Source organism: Ailuropoda melanoleuca, chromosome 2 (genome assembly GCF_002007445.2).
Source record: "Ailuropoda melanoleuca isolate Jingjing chromosome 2, ASM200744v2, whole genome shotgun sequence".
Taxonomy (NCBI): domain Eukaryota; kingdom Metazoa; phylum Chordata; class Mammalia; order Carnivora; family Ursidae; genus Ailuropoda; species Ailuropoda melanoleuca.
In genome coordinates, this window is record NC_048219.1 from 193,780,014 (window position 1) to 193,795,252 (window position 15,239).

Below are 15,239 nucleotides of genomic sequence, written 5' to 3' on the forward strand. Positions count from 1 at the left end.
TACTCAAGCGTGGTAGCCCACCTGTGTCTTTCCTTTTTCCCATCCTGGGCACTCTGGTTTTCAGTGCCATGAGCCACTCCTCATTTCCCTTATACACACAGCAGCCCCAGAGTAAGAATGCCAATGCCGTCACCAGAAATATAATTCCAGAAACTGTTTAATATCTTTAGTGGTTCTCTCTGTCCTGACAGCATATCATACTAGGGACGTATATCTGAAACCATCGAAATCACTTGGTATGATTTCTCTTTGTGCGGCTATGAAAGCCCATGCATANTATTTCATTAGTATTCTTATTTATACTTCATCTTTTTCCAGAAAGGGTTTGAGATATCTCACTATGACACATATAATGAAATACAATTTTTTTTAAAGTAAAGGAAGAAAACAGTGAGAATAATGGAAAACAAGGATAAAGTGAGACAAAGTCTATGCACCTGCATTAGTAAACCAGTATCGCACAAGTGCTATATAATAAACAATGACAAAATCTAGTGGCATTCAGGTATGAACATCGTTCTCACTCAGTTTTTGAATCAGCCACAGGTAGCTCTTACTTCAGATTCTGGTGTCTCTGATCCACGTCTTTTATCCTCTTTCTGGGACCTGGAGCCAGTCGGTGCAAATCTTCTCATTATGATGCCAGAAACACAAGAAGGCAAATGGAAATGTACAATGTCCCTTAAGGCCTAGGTTCATAACTGTCAATGATCACCTCCACTTTCCTAATCTTGCTTAATTTCTTCTCATGGACACACTCAACCAAAACTGCACAAAGAAGGGGATTCTGGGAAATGTAGTTCGCAGCTTCAGACATATATGGCAGTGATGGAGATGGTAGTGGTGGTGATGGTGATGATGGTAGCAGTGGTGATGGTGGTGGTGTAATGGTGGTGATGGTGTAGTGGTGATGATAGTACTGAAAGGTGGTGGTGGTGATGATGGTAGTGATGGTGGTGGTGGTGATGATGGTGGTGATGATGATGATAATAATGATGATAGTAGTGATGGTGATGGTGGTGGTGATGGTGGTATATTCAAACTTCCTCTCTAATAATAGGGCTAAATAGACTCACAATTAACATTGCCTTAGGGCATTTTTAATATTTAATATTTTTAATATTTGGAAAAGCCACTTCTCCTCATACTATTTCCTTTTCATCACTTCATTCTTCCGAATGAACTTTGATATTATTTTGACAAGTCTCTCAAAAAATATTAGAGAGATCTTGTTTGCAATTATTTAAATCATGTAAACTGGGGAAATTCTGTCATATTTTGTATGATAAATAGTTAGTCCTATCATCCAAGACACATTAGGTAACAAATTGTTACTGCATGTTTCTTGGTAAGTGTAATAATAATATTTGTATTAGTAATTATGATGTTTTCTAAGTAGGCATAAAAGGTTTAAAGACTTGATTTTTATTTATTACCTTCATTTTCAGCTACTGAATCTACCGACAGTCTACATGTTATTTTGATTGACAATCACGGGATGTTTATGTATCTTCATATTGGCTGGGAATAGTAATACTTTCGTCTTCATACCAGGTGCATAGTCTTTATCTCTGTCCTGTGTTTGGAGCCTCCAAAATAATACTGCAATATAATGGTGGTAATGGGAGTTCTCATGTCTCATTTTGTCTTGCCGTGGTTTCTCCATTTGTTCTTTGATTACACTTGGCAGACGTGTTTATTATCCCCGCAGTAAATCAGTTCTCATTTTACGTACTGATTCTACCTGTTTTCCAGCTGATTAATTTCTGCTTTTATCTATTCCATGCTCTTTCTAATTAATTCCCTGCCTGGAATGATTATTTATATATTTCTTTTCTTTTCCATTTGGTAATGAAAGAATTTAGGGTTAAGAATCAGCGTTTCCAGCTCCGTCTGACAGCCTTAGTAATGTCCTCATTTTTGTGATTTTCTAAATAATCTGAAATAATATTTGGTGGCTTACTCATTATTTGGGACTTGTTTTATTGTATTTGTAATATCCAAGTAATTGGGTTATTCTTTCTAAATGTTTACTAGGAATTTTGAATTTTAGAAGATTGCGACAGCAAGTGATTTTTGTTTTGGGGGTAAAGTCATATTTACGCTACTTTTGTAAATGTTCCACGGACACCTGAAAATAAGTAGTCCCATCAGTGCGAGTGTGACCATCGTCAAGTCTTACTATTATCATTGAGATTGGTTGAGTGAGTAACCGCTCCCAAGTCCTAATCCCTGGAAACCGAGAATATTCAATGCAGTCACGAGTATCCTTGTAAGAAGGGGGAGAGACAGAGAGATCGGATATGGAAGAAGATAATGAGAGGACTCGAAGAAGCTGACCTATAGGCTTTGAAGAAGAGGGAAGGGGCCACCAGCCAAGGAGCGCAGCCTCAGAGCTGGAAGAAGCAAGGAGACTGGGTCTCCCGGAGCCTCCAGCGGGAGTGGGCTCTGCTGACACCTTGGTTTCAACCCAGTAAAACCAATTACAGATTCTGACCTCCAGAACTGTAAGAGCATAAAGGTGTGTTCTTTTAAAACATCAGGTTGGTGGAAATTTGCTGCAGCTGCCATAGGCAACAAATACCACTGGAAAGCCGTATCTCCCTTCCCCGGCTTTTGATCTGTCACAGAGTGTTGGCATTGATAATTCTCCCTAACAATTGTATTTTTGATCTTGACTTTTCAGGTATAAATTTAAAAATGCCAACACTACGTTTATCAGCGCACGAAGGTTAATGACCATTTTCAGTATTATGATCTTTCACAGTAAAACGTGACTCTTATTACAACTGTAAGGCTTCTTGCTCAATGTCTCTATTTTCTTGATATTGACATTATCATACTTCCTCTCTGAATGTATGAGCTTCTCCTCTATCTTTGCCCAGTCCCTTATTTTAAACGATAAAAGAGCTCTCCTTCATGTCTATCTCTTGTATCATGTAGTTCAATTTTTGCTTCCTGTCATACAACTTTGCTTTGATATAATAGAATTTAAATTCTCGACATTTATTATCATAACCCAAATGGCTGGCCCACGTCTCTCACCTTGCTTTGTTCTGCTTTCTGGTTTATGATTTACTGTAGCTGCCTTTTTTCATTTTGTGTTATGTGCACTGCTTTTTTTAAAAAAAATTATACCAGTGGATCCTTTTAATTTTTTCAAATACCTATTTAAATGTAATCTTCTAGTCACTTAAGTCAAGATCAAAGCAATGACTATGGCTCCTTCTTACATAAAACAAAATTTATTGCACTGTATCTTTTCCTATGCCCTCAATTATTTCCTAGTCTTTGTTAAACTAATTTTACATTATAGACCTAGATTGATATATTATCATTGCTGGCTTTAGTAATTTACATTTACATTTAAAACATATGGGTTTTTCTCTTTGGGGGCCATCTTGACATAACTCATTTTTTCATTCAACAAATATCTGTTGAGGACCTACAGAGAGCAGGGCACTGACCCAAGGACTATGACAGGACAGTGGGGGACCTGCATGCCTCTGCCTGGGGCTCATGGACCACAGTGCTGTGTAGCTGTCGTGTTCAGTCAGTTTGAATTCTTGGGCCACCCTAAACTTGGTTTGGCTCTTCAGAAGCACATGTCCTCTCTGGGCCCATGCTCTTGGGTTTGCTTTTCCCTGGGATGCACCTTTCCTTCTTTAGCCTCAATCTTCCTCATCCCTCTGGTTTCAGACTAGACTTTCTTCAAGAAGCCTGCCCTTGACCATCCAAACCTGGATCAGGCCTCCTACTTAGGGTTTCCACAGAAGCCCACACGTCCCTCACCACGATGCCAGGCCGCCTGTCCAGAGAGTAGGTGTTTGCCTGTTTATTTTGCTGTCTCTCTGGGATGGGCCTTCACAGTCAAGCATGGGCTTTATGGACCTCTTTAGTTTTGTCCAGAATTTTACTTATTAGCACAGTGCTTCCCAGTGCTTGGCACCCTGTAGCTATTCATTAAATGCTTATGAACTAACAGAGTGAATAAAGTATGCCTTTTTTAAAAAGTAATTTTTGATACTGATTGTTTTCCTGTTGGCTGGAATTACCTCTAACTGGTTATTTCAGGAAGAGAACATGAGTGGTGGTTTTGGATTCCACTGTATAACTGAGGATGACCTTGTACTGGAAGAACTTGACCGGGTACACAAGTCTTTGCTCTGGTTTTTTGGCCTCTCACAAGTGTACATGTTTTGGAGCGTTGTCTTTTGGCTTTTAGTGTTGCAGAGAAAATGTCTGATGCCAGACCAACTTTTGTTTCTTTTTAAGTAATCTTTCCCCATTTCCTCCTTCATCTAAATATAGAGAGAGGGGCGCCTGGGTGGCTCAGTGGGTTGAGCATCCGACTCTTGGTTTTGGCTCAGGTCGTGATCTCAGGGTCGTGAGATCGAGCCCCACATTGGGCTCTGTGTTCAGTGGGGGATTTTCTTGGGATGCTCTCTCTGTCTCCCTCTGTCCCTCCTATTCATGCTCTCTCTCTCTCTCAAATAAATAAATAAATCTTAAAATAATAAAAAAAATAGACTGATCTCTCTTTTCTTTAAGAAAAAACCTCAGTATGTCTATTGTTGTTCTGCTTTCATTCATTTTTGCCCGATATATCGTGCACTCTTTCCCCCTGTGGATTAAACCCTTGTTTCATCCAGAGACATCTGCATCAATTGCACCCTCCCCCAGAGTTGCCCGTGTCTCTGGGGCTTCAGCCACCGCCAACGAGACCATGAGCTGTGTCATCTTAACTCGTCTGCTTCCAGCCACGTTCAAGACTAGAAGTTGAAGAAACAGAGAAATAATAAAGGTGGACAGGAACGGGAACATCCCTGGTGGCCTCAAAACATAGTTCGCATGTAGTGTGGGGCTGTCTGCTCTGTTTTTGGATTAATGTTGGGTTCAAGCAAAGAGCACGAAAGAGAGTCAAGTCTTCCCCATCTTCTCCAGGACCTACCCTGCTGTTCTCATGCAGAGAACAGACTGGGCGTAGCCCTCCATGTCGTTCCTGAAGCAAACCCAATCCCTGTGAAATATGCATATAGTCACCCCAAACTCCAACGTGAACCATCGTTTTCAAAGCGGGTGGATGCTTTTATTTTCAAAATACCTTCATGGAAAGTGAAAGAGAAGTCACCAGGCCTGGTCATGGCGCTACGTGAACTGTGTGGAAGCCGCATCGTTGTTTATCGTGGGGGAAGACGAAGCTGGAGAGGGCCCTCAGCGTCTGAGGCTGTGGCAGCACCAGGGGGAGAGCTGGGCCCTCCTGAGTCAGCCCGGCAGGGCCGTAGAGAACCTCACACCTGTCTTACCCCTTCCTTCCCGCCCCTTCCATCGTGGGCTCCCTGTCTGTTTGCATGGGTGTCTCTCTTGGTCATTGCTTCTTTATCTCATGGCTTCTGCAGTCCAGAGTTAGGACAGGGTGTTGACCGGGTGTGCTGGTGTTTGGTCCCCAGAGCCTGCATCCACACTCAGAGGACCCTGGAGCAGGTGTGCCATGTCGCCGGGCACCCTGGAGACAGAAAGTGGGAGGGGAGCCAGGTTGGCAGAAGCTGAACGAACAAGGGGATCACAGCACCGACCAGGGAGTCTTCAGGTGTTGATCCTGCCTGCAGACAGCCAGAAGGTTCTGTGGGCCAGGGCTGTGCCCAGAACTAGCTGGTGCCCGGGGCAGGTGGGGGGCGGGGGGGAGGGTGGAAGGAAACGTGAAGCACCCTGAGCCGTGCGCATAGGGAGGGGGGCTGACCTGCCCCCGGCCACGGCCACGGCCATGGAAAGAGGCACAGCCATCCTGTCAAGGTCAGATGCTCTCACGCGTCCACAGTCCGCAAAGCTCAGGCCCCAGAGCACTGGTGTCGGGAAGAAAACGAAGACCCGGCTCTGTGAGTCTTTGGGTTGGTATGAAACGCGGACCTGAGTTCTCTGCATCTCAGCATCCATCATCACGCCTGCAGCCCAGAGCCCTGCACACAGAGGGACGATCCTGCCAAGCAGTTTGGCCATTCACGTGCAGGGCAAGCCCGGGCAGCTTGTAAACTGCCTCGGTTGCTACTTCTGGAAAGGAAAGAGAATCAGGCCTATGGCTTGTCCTGGGGTCACCAGAGGAGTAAGTACAATAAGAAACAGAAGGCATCTGACATGGAAAGTCCTCCTGAAAGGCGGAGTGGCTCCCCATCCCTTCTCTTTGCAGCCCCGACTGAGCCCCCGCGAGCCCCCCGACCACAGGCAGAGGCCGCCCGGCTCCAGTCCCTCAAACAGCTCAACTGCAGCTCATCCTCACCCTTGTGAACAGGAGACCTGAGCTGAGAGAACGTTCGAATTGGCTCATGCAAAGAACAGTATTTGCCCGAGGTGAGCTCCTACGTTATGAATTTTTAACCTCACATAAATCAAACTGTAAAAATGGACAAAGGCTGAATTTCCTCTGCCGGGACCAAAATAGAAACGGCCTCTGTCTCTTAAACAATTCTGATTATGTTTCCGTAACCAAATCATGCTGAGATGAATAGCTGGGATATTTATATTTAGGCCCTAAAGGATGATGTAAAATAAATGAAAATGGTCTATCTCCTCAGCGTTGACGCCGTGCCTCTGTTTCCATCTGCAAAGGCGACGGGAAGACCAGGCTGTGGGCTAGGGCCATCGGGTGCCCACTGCGGGGTTTCGCTTCTCTCGCCTCATTGCTTTTTCCCCTATAGCTCTTGTCACCGGGTCCCCACCACCAAGTGATGAATAGAAGCCCCCCAGGGAAGCAGCCTACAGCAAGGTTCTAAGCGAATTCCCTTGCAGAAGCCTTAGGCTGAGAAACGTCCGCCCTGTGAAAGAGCCGTAAGGTGGAAACTTCTAACTGCAGAGGGCGATGTTTTAACTGAATAAGGCTTTCATTAATTCAACAGACACATCTAGGGCGACGCTTACGAGCCACAAACATAGAAGACCATCAAAACAGCAAAGATAAGCACAACTAAGGCATTCTTCTTCTCTCAATCTAGTGGAAAAGAAAGACAGGAAAGCGCCTGATTTAGGTAAGGCAGAGAGAAGCCCGAGCCAGGGAGGGCGTTACACAGGAACGTTCGAGACTTCCAGAGGCAGGAAAGACGTCAGCACACAAGGCGGAGTTGGAGCTGACCTTTCAAGAGTGATAAAGGGTTTAATAGGAAAACTGGAGCTGCAGAAGCCAAGGACATCGCGGCGAGGCTGACAAGGAACAACAGGTGTGGGCTGGGAGTGTGTGATCTGAGGTTGGGAGCGGGTACAGAAGCAGCTTGGGCTCCAGGCCCAAGCTGGAGGCTGACAGGAAACTGGAGGCTTTTGAAGGCATTGAACCAGGGGGTTGATATGATGTCCGCATGTGAAGAGTCATTCATTCATTCATTCATTCACTTGCTTTACAAATATTTACTGCAATCTTTGATGAGGGCTGGAGTGGTGGGTAAGAAAACTGACAAGACCCTGGCCCCTGGGACCTTACAGTCTTGCAGGGTGACAAAGAACCCATAAGTACATGTAGAGTTACAAGCAGGAGGGACACTAGATGAGTCGGCATAGGGCAGTGTCCAAGGGAGCTCCGACTTAGCTGCAGGGGTGGGGAGAGGGAGGGAAGGCATCAGGAAGACCTGGCATTCATGCTGGGTCCTTAGGGATCAATGGGAGTTGGGGACAAGGTCTGTATTGGGGTAGGGCTGTGGCACTAGTCAGGATGCAGAAAGACCAGGCGTGAAGGTCCTCAGGTAAATGAAGAGGTTGGATGTTCAAGAAATCAAAAGAAAGGAGAGTGATGTTAGTGATGACTCTGGAGGGATGGGGGCTACAGGAGGCCACTAAGTGTCCGGAGGGATGGGGTCTGGTTTGTTTTATAAGGCATTCGGGATGCTGTGTGGAGAATGGATCTGAGAAGGACAAGTTTGAAAGTCAGTGTCACAGTCCAAAGGAGGTGTGTGGGCGTGCTGGGAGACCAGTGGAAAAAGCACAAATTAGGACCGCCTCCAGAGGTGGAACTGACAGCCCTCATTGACGTGCTGGGGGTTGCGAGCTCAAGAAGAAAATGTCAAGATTAACTCCATGTCCTACGCTGAGCCACTGAGAGGAAGGTGGAACCATTTACCCAGAAGATGGAAAAGCCTAAAGCATTTTTAATTTTTAGGGGGCAGGGGAAAGAGATCAAGGAACTAGCCTGGGATTTGGGAAAGCCAAAAGCCTATGAGACATCAGGGGACAGTTCAAGTAGATAATCCAAAATATGGGTCAGGAGCTGAAGAAAGAAATGGATCATTTGGGAGGAGGGCAGAGAGGAGGTGGTGGCTGATTGGGACCAGTTTTCCATCTTGGCTTCCTGTGCCGGGCTCTGCCCTAGCTGGCCGTTCCAGGAAGCCCACAGGCACTCATCTATCACAAAACTGTCCAAATATGTCAACCCAAGTCTGTGATCCTGGTTCCCTGAGACCCTCCCCTCCCATAGTGGGACCTAGAATTCTCCAAGGAGAAAACTAGCAAGTTCTTGATCTCATGTCCCTTTGCAATCAGTCACTGTCCCCCAAATCTGGGGCCCCAGGCAACCATGGACTTTCTTTCCATCACCGCAGCTTAGCCATTATCTCTTCTATTCCTGGGTTCTTCTGATGTGACCATGATAACCTTGGGTGCTCCCCTACTTGGCATTATGACAAGTTCCAGACTCATTCTGCATTAACCTTGCCCCAGAATCCATATCCACCATCTCCAAGGAGTCCTGGCTCCTTTCAGTGGGGAATGGTATTTAGAGACCACAGTCAGGGTTCCCAGGGTACTAGTTAATGCTAGCTTAGTCATCATGGCCAGGCCTTTTTTTTAAAGCTAAGAAAGTTTTAAAATATAAAGCCACATTTGATTCAGACTGCCAGAGTCCAACCCAGATTCAGGATATGAACTTTTTACTCAAGCGTGGTAGCCCACCTGTGTCTTTCCTTTTTCCCATCCTGGGCACTCTGGTTTTCAGTGCCATGAGCCACTCCTCATTTCCCTTATACACACAGCAGCCCCAGAGTAAGAATGCCAATGCCGTCACCAGAAATATAATTCCAGAAACTGTTTAATATCTTTAGTGGTTCTCTCTGTCCTGACAGCATATCATACTAGGGACGTATATCTGAATTACCATCGAAATCACTTGGTATGATTTCTCTTTGTGCGGCTATGAAAGCCCATGCATACATTGTGGAATTTGTTTCATTTTCCTTTCTGCTTTTATGAATTTCTTTTTTAAGATTTTATGTATTCATTTGAGTGAGAGAGAGTGTGAGAGAGAGATCATGAGCAGGGGGCAGGGGCAGGGGGAGAAGCAGACTCCCCGCTGAGCAGGGAGCCCCATGTAGGACTCGATCCCAGGACACTGGGATCATGACCTGAGCCGAAGGCAGGGGCTCAATTGACTGAGCCACCAGGAGCCCTGTGATGGTTTTAACTGCGATTTTGTTTTACAGTTATGTAAAATGTCCAGTGACAAGAGGGGGCCTCGTCAAAGAACTTAAGCTTCTTTACCTGTCACTTCTTTCCTCCACCCTATCCCTTCCCTTCCCTTAGAGGTGCCCTCTCTCTTTTAATTTTGAGATTTGTACTTCCATTGTTTCTGCACGCACGTGTGCACACACTTACGGTGCCCTTCCACGGATAGATGGGTGCGTCCTGCACGCGCAATCCTCCTCCTCGTTCAGATCTGTCAATGGTGTTAGTCCGTCACCGCTGGGAGACGTCTTCCCTTGTACAGCGCGTACTGTTTCATGACCTGGATGCACCACCATCGACTAACTTGTCATCTAGTCACGAAATCTGTGGCTTCTAGTTTCCTTCTATTACGGAAAAGGTTGCCATAAACCAGCTTGCCCCTCTGGTTTTCTCTGCGTTTGCTAGCAGCACGACTGTGTGGAGTCCATTCCAGGCCTTACTGATAGCAGCAGGGAAAAACCCGAGTCCTTGCCGNCCTTTTTCCCATCCTGGGCACTCTGGTTTTCAGTGCCATGAGCCACTCCTCATTTCCCTTATACACACAGCAGCCCCAGAGTAAGAATGCCAATGCCGTCACCAGAAATATAATTCCAGAAACTGTTTAATATCTTTAGTGGTTCTCTCTGTCCTGACAGCATATCATACTAGGGATGTATATCTGAATTACCGTCAAAATCACTTGGTATGATTTCTCTTTGTGCGGCTATGAAAGCCCATGCATGCATTGTGGAATTTGTTTCATTTTCCTTTCTGCTTTTATGAATTTCTTTTTTAAGATTTTATGTATTCATTTGAGTGAGAGAGAGTGTGAGAGAGAGATCATGAGCAGGGGGCAGGGGCAGGGGGAGAAGCAGACTCCCCGCTGAGCAGGGAGCCCCATGTAGGACTCGATCCCAGGACACTGGGATCATGACCTGAGCCGAAGGCAGGGGCTCAATTGACTGAGCCACCAGGAGCCCTGTGATGGTTTTAACTGCGATTTTGTTTTACAGTTATGTAAAATGTCCAGTGACAAGAGGGGGCCTCGTCAAAGAACTTAAGCTTCTTTACCTGTCACTTCTTTCCTCCACCCTATCCCTTCCCTTCCCTTAGAGGTGCCCTCTCTCTTTTAATTTTGAGATTTGTACTTCCATTGTTTCTGCACGCACGTGTGCACACACTTACGGTGCCCTTCCACGGATAGATGGGTGCGTCCTGCACGCACAATCCTCCTCCTCGTTCAGATCTGTCAACGGTATTAGTCCGTCACCGCCGGGAGACGCCTTCCCTTGTACAGCGCGTACTGTTTCATGACCTGGATGCACCACCATTGACTAACTTGTCATCTAGTCACGAAATCTGTGGCTTCTAGTTTCCTTCTATTATGGAAAAGGTTGCCATAAACCAGCTTGCCCCTCTGGTTTTCTCTGCGTTTGCTAGCAGCACGACTGTGTGGAGTCCATTCCAGGCCTTACTGATAGCAGCAGGAAAACCCGAGTCCTTGCCCTCAGGGAGCTGACATCCCACTGGGGCTGGGAAAGAAGAGACACAAATCACTACAGAACCTGCTGGGTGATGGTAAAGGCCATGAGGAAGAGTAGGCGGGAGAAGGGGGGCCTAGAGAGTGATGGGGGCCCGGCGGCTCCTAGTCTCTACACCACCTGAGATAAGGCCTTGCAGACAGCATGGCAGCCAAGCAGAGACCTGGAGGGGCCGAGCAGTGGCCTACAAAGGTGTGGGTGGGGGGAAGGGCACTCGAAGAGGAAAAGCAAGAGCAAAGCAGAGGGCACCCGGAAGCGAATGAGCTCAAGGCCAGGGCGGTGGGACACAGCGAGGGTGGGCACGGAGGAGATGAGGTCAGGGACGTGGCCGTGGGCAGACCATTCAGGACGCAGGGGGGTGCCGTCTATTCCAGAGTTCAGGACAAGGACCACGCCACCCATGGCCACGTGCTTTGCCCACAGTGTGGCCCCCTGGCCAGCCCCCCAGTGCCTTTTGTGCCACTGGCCCTGCCTGGCCAGCATGGAACCACAGACGACAGTCCCATGGGAACCACAGACGGCACTGCAGTAGCTGCGCACGACCTCAGGCCCCTGGTGGATCCCTTGGGGGCCCCCGGAGCTGTCGGCCTTGCTCTGCGTCCAGCCTTGCCTTCCACTCCCAAAGAACCTCCCTTCGGCTGGCCTACCGGGCTCACGCCTCGGATTCCTTTGAACAATTAAAAGTCATCACCCAGTGACTCCACCTGCTAGTTAACCCTCGCTCAGAAATGCCTGCCTGCCGCCCTCCCAGCCCCCAGGCCCTGCCCGGGTCATCTGGGCGAGACTCTGCTGGTGCTCACTGGCAGAGACAATGTCACAGGACACCAGATGGGAGCGACTGTGCTGGGGGCGCCTGGGGGGCTCAGTCGGTGAAGCGTCTGCCTTCGACTCAGGTCATGATCCCAGGGTCCTGGGATCGAGTCCCGCATCGGGCTCCCTGCTCAGCGGACAGCCTGCTTCTCCCTCTCCCTCTGCCACTCCCCCTGCTTGTGCTCTCTCTCTCTCTGTCAAATAAATAAATAAAATAAAATAAAATAAAAAAAAAGAAAGAAAGAAAGGAAGGAAGGAAGGAAGGAAGAAAAAGAGTGACCGTGCGGGGCAGAAGGAGCCGAGCTGAGGGACAAGTTGAGATAAAGCAGAGGTGGATAGTGAGTTCTCCGATCTCTGAACCCTCTTGGCCTCGGTTCCCTCCTTTACAGGGATGAGGAGAAGCCCGGTGCCTGTAAGCAGTAAGTGCGTGGATTCCGAGTCAGCGTCGCACACGCAGCAGCACCTGCCACGCACCGGGTGCGGAAGAGGAGACGACAGCGGGTCACTCCCACTACTTGTCCGTCGTCGCCACACTCAGGCGAGCTAGCAACCTACCGTCCGAGTCCAGAGTCTCGTAAGGCCCCGGAAGCTCTATCCGTCCCTACGGTGTCATTTGCCTCCTGGGGCCCTGAGAAAACAGCCCAAACAACTCTCGGAGGGCCAGCAGGGCAGTTTGGGAAGCATGAGGGAAGAGAAAGAAGGAAGAAATCGGGTGACAGTAACTGATTCCCCTGTGGAAGAGAGCTCCGGGGGAGGCGAGGGGCGTTGACAGGCTCAAGAAGTTTTTAAGGGAAGGAGAGATGGGGTGTAGACGAGGGGTGAGGTGGTGCAAGGGGAAGATCTGTGGGCATGTCCCCCAGGGCCGCTCAGGGAACAAAGCCATGGCAGGGCTTCCAAACAGAGAGAAGACAGAGGAGGTGCAGAGGTGGGGGAGAGGGGAAGGTGACCCAGCTAGGGGTCAGCACGGTACCCTGGGCGGTCATTGCCATCTGAGGCCCGAGGCCCCAAACTGGGCTGTCAGGAGGAAGCTTCGTGGAGCTGCAGCGTGGGAGCTGAGCAGAGCAGGGGGACTGAGGGGACTGAGCAGGTGTGGGGCTGAGCAGGGGTCAGGGGCTTGAGCAGGTGGGGGGCTGAGCAGGGTGGGAGGGACCGAGCAGGCAGAGGGGGAGGGAGCTGAGCAACGGTTGGGGGTGCTGGGCAGGGGTGGGGGGCTGAGCAGGCTGGGTGACATCTCCTCTTCTCCTCACTCCCTCTAATCGTCTTCCAGGGCCGCTGTGTGGCCCAAACTTAACCAGCAGTCAGAGGGCCGGGGGTCCAGGCAGAGATACCTGTGAACCAGACCAGGTGGGCTCTTCGGGTCAGGACACATGAAGGGCCCCAACCTTAGAGAGCTGTGTGTTGCTGGGGCCAGGCTGGGGCAGGGGAGGAGCAGAGACCTGGATGGACATGGACGTGGGAGGAGGGAATGCAGGAGGTTGAGTCTGACGCGTGGCCGCAGAGGTGGGGAAGGAGAAGAGAAAGTCGAGTCACATGCAGGTGAAGGGACCTAGAGCTCACGTTCCCTAGTAGGTAGAGCCAAGGTCAAGGGCANGGGCCGGGGGTCCAGGCAGAGATACCTGTGAACCAGACCAGGTGGGCTCTTCGGGTCAGGACACATGAAGGGCCCCAACCTTAGAGAGCTGTGTGTTGCTGGGGCCAGGCTGGGGCAGGGGAGGAGCAGAGACCTGGATGGACATGGACGTGGGAGGAGGGAATGCAGGAGGTCGAGTCTGACGCGTGGCCGCAGAGGTGGGGAAGGAGAAGAGAAAGTCGGGTCACAGGCAGGTGAAGGGACCTAGAGCTCACGTTCCCTAGTAGGTAGAGCCAAGCTCAAGGGCCNAGAGCTCACGTTCCCTAGTAGGTAGAGCCAAGGTCAAGGGCAGAAGTGAGGGGCAGAGAGCAGCTGCCCTGGGCAGCCAGAATTGCTCCTGAGACTCAACGGGGCCCCACGGAGACATGGCGGCGAGCACAGCCAGGGAAGGGACACTGGCCAGCACTTGGAGTCCACCCGCGTGAGCCCACCTGGAATTCACTTCTTGACCGAAGAAACTGAAGCCAGAGAACGAGGCTCACGCAGCCCAAAGGAGCAGGATCAGGACTGGGGTCAGATGATGCCGAGGACCAGGTGCCTTCTGTCTGCCCTTTGGTCCTTATGGCAGGAAGTGAAGGGGTGTGGAACAGGGGCTCTGCTAAGTCCCTGGCGGATGGATCCCCCCAGAGCCTCCAGGACCACCCGCACCCAGGCCGCCACCTCCCGGCCACCTGCTGCTGCACCCACCCCCCTGCCAGCGAGCCTCCCAGATGCACACTCACAGTGCTCTCACACACAGACTCACACCCACACCCGCACCCGCAAACACTCAGACTTCCACATGTGCACAGTCACGTGCATCCACTCTCCCTCACACCCACGTGTGTCCTCACAGCGCCCTTACACAGGCATGCACTCACACCCACACACTCGCAAACACATTCTCACATGTGTTTGGCTTTTGTTCGTGGGCTCGCAGGGGAGTCTGTGACCTGCGCTCTGAGCTAAGACCCGGGCAAACAGGCCCAGCGCCCAGCGTGCTGCTTGATCAACGCTGATGGATGGGGGAGCGGATGGAGCCAGACAGGCCGGGAAAGAGAGCGGCCAGAGGCAGAAGGGATGACACAGAAGTGGGGGTGGTGGGGTGTGTGAAGAGGGGAAACGTTTATTATCTGAAGATCTGGCCCAGACGCTGCGCTCCCTGGAGAGAGAGGCCACTCTTTGTTCAGGATGCTAGGAGCGCGGGTGGGGGGTGGGTCTCCCCTGAGGGCTGGATGTGGGTGGCACCCCGCTTTGGAGGAGGGAGTTGCCCCACCTGAGAGGGAAGGAGAGCAAGGAGAAAGCAGCAGGAGGGTGGGGACGGAACAGGGGAAAGGGCAGTGGGGCAGGGAGAGAGGGCCACCCAGAGCAGGCTCCCCGGGGGCTCAGAGCACCTGCCTCCTACTCTCCGCCCACCTGCCCTGCCAGCCCTCCCGGGAAAGCCCCCTCCACCCACCGCCGAATGAAAAGCAGAAGCAAGAAAGAAGGGACTAGGTTTCCGCCTTGGGACTGATGATACAGAGCCCAATTTACATTTCCGCACAAAGACCCGGACAGCAAGGCAGACCTTCTAAGGACACAAACACCAAACAAGAAGTTCATAGAATTCACAGAAATCAGTAGTAGCGTCTTCCTGGCAAATTTGGTGAGCCTGTCCCCAAAAGAAGTTCGATCCACAAGAAAGTGGGCCTCAGAATTTTCACTTATGTATGTATTCATTTGTTTGTTTGCTTATTTAACTTTCTTATTAATGTACCGATGCTTTTTCCTTTACCCGAGATTCTCTAGTATTAGCTTGTTTTGATTTTACGAAGGCCCGCCAGTCA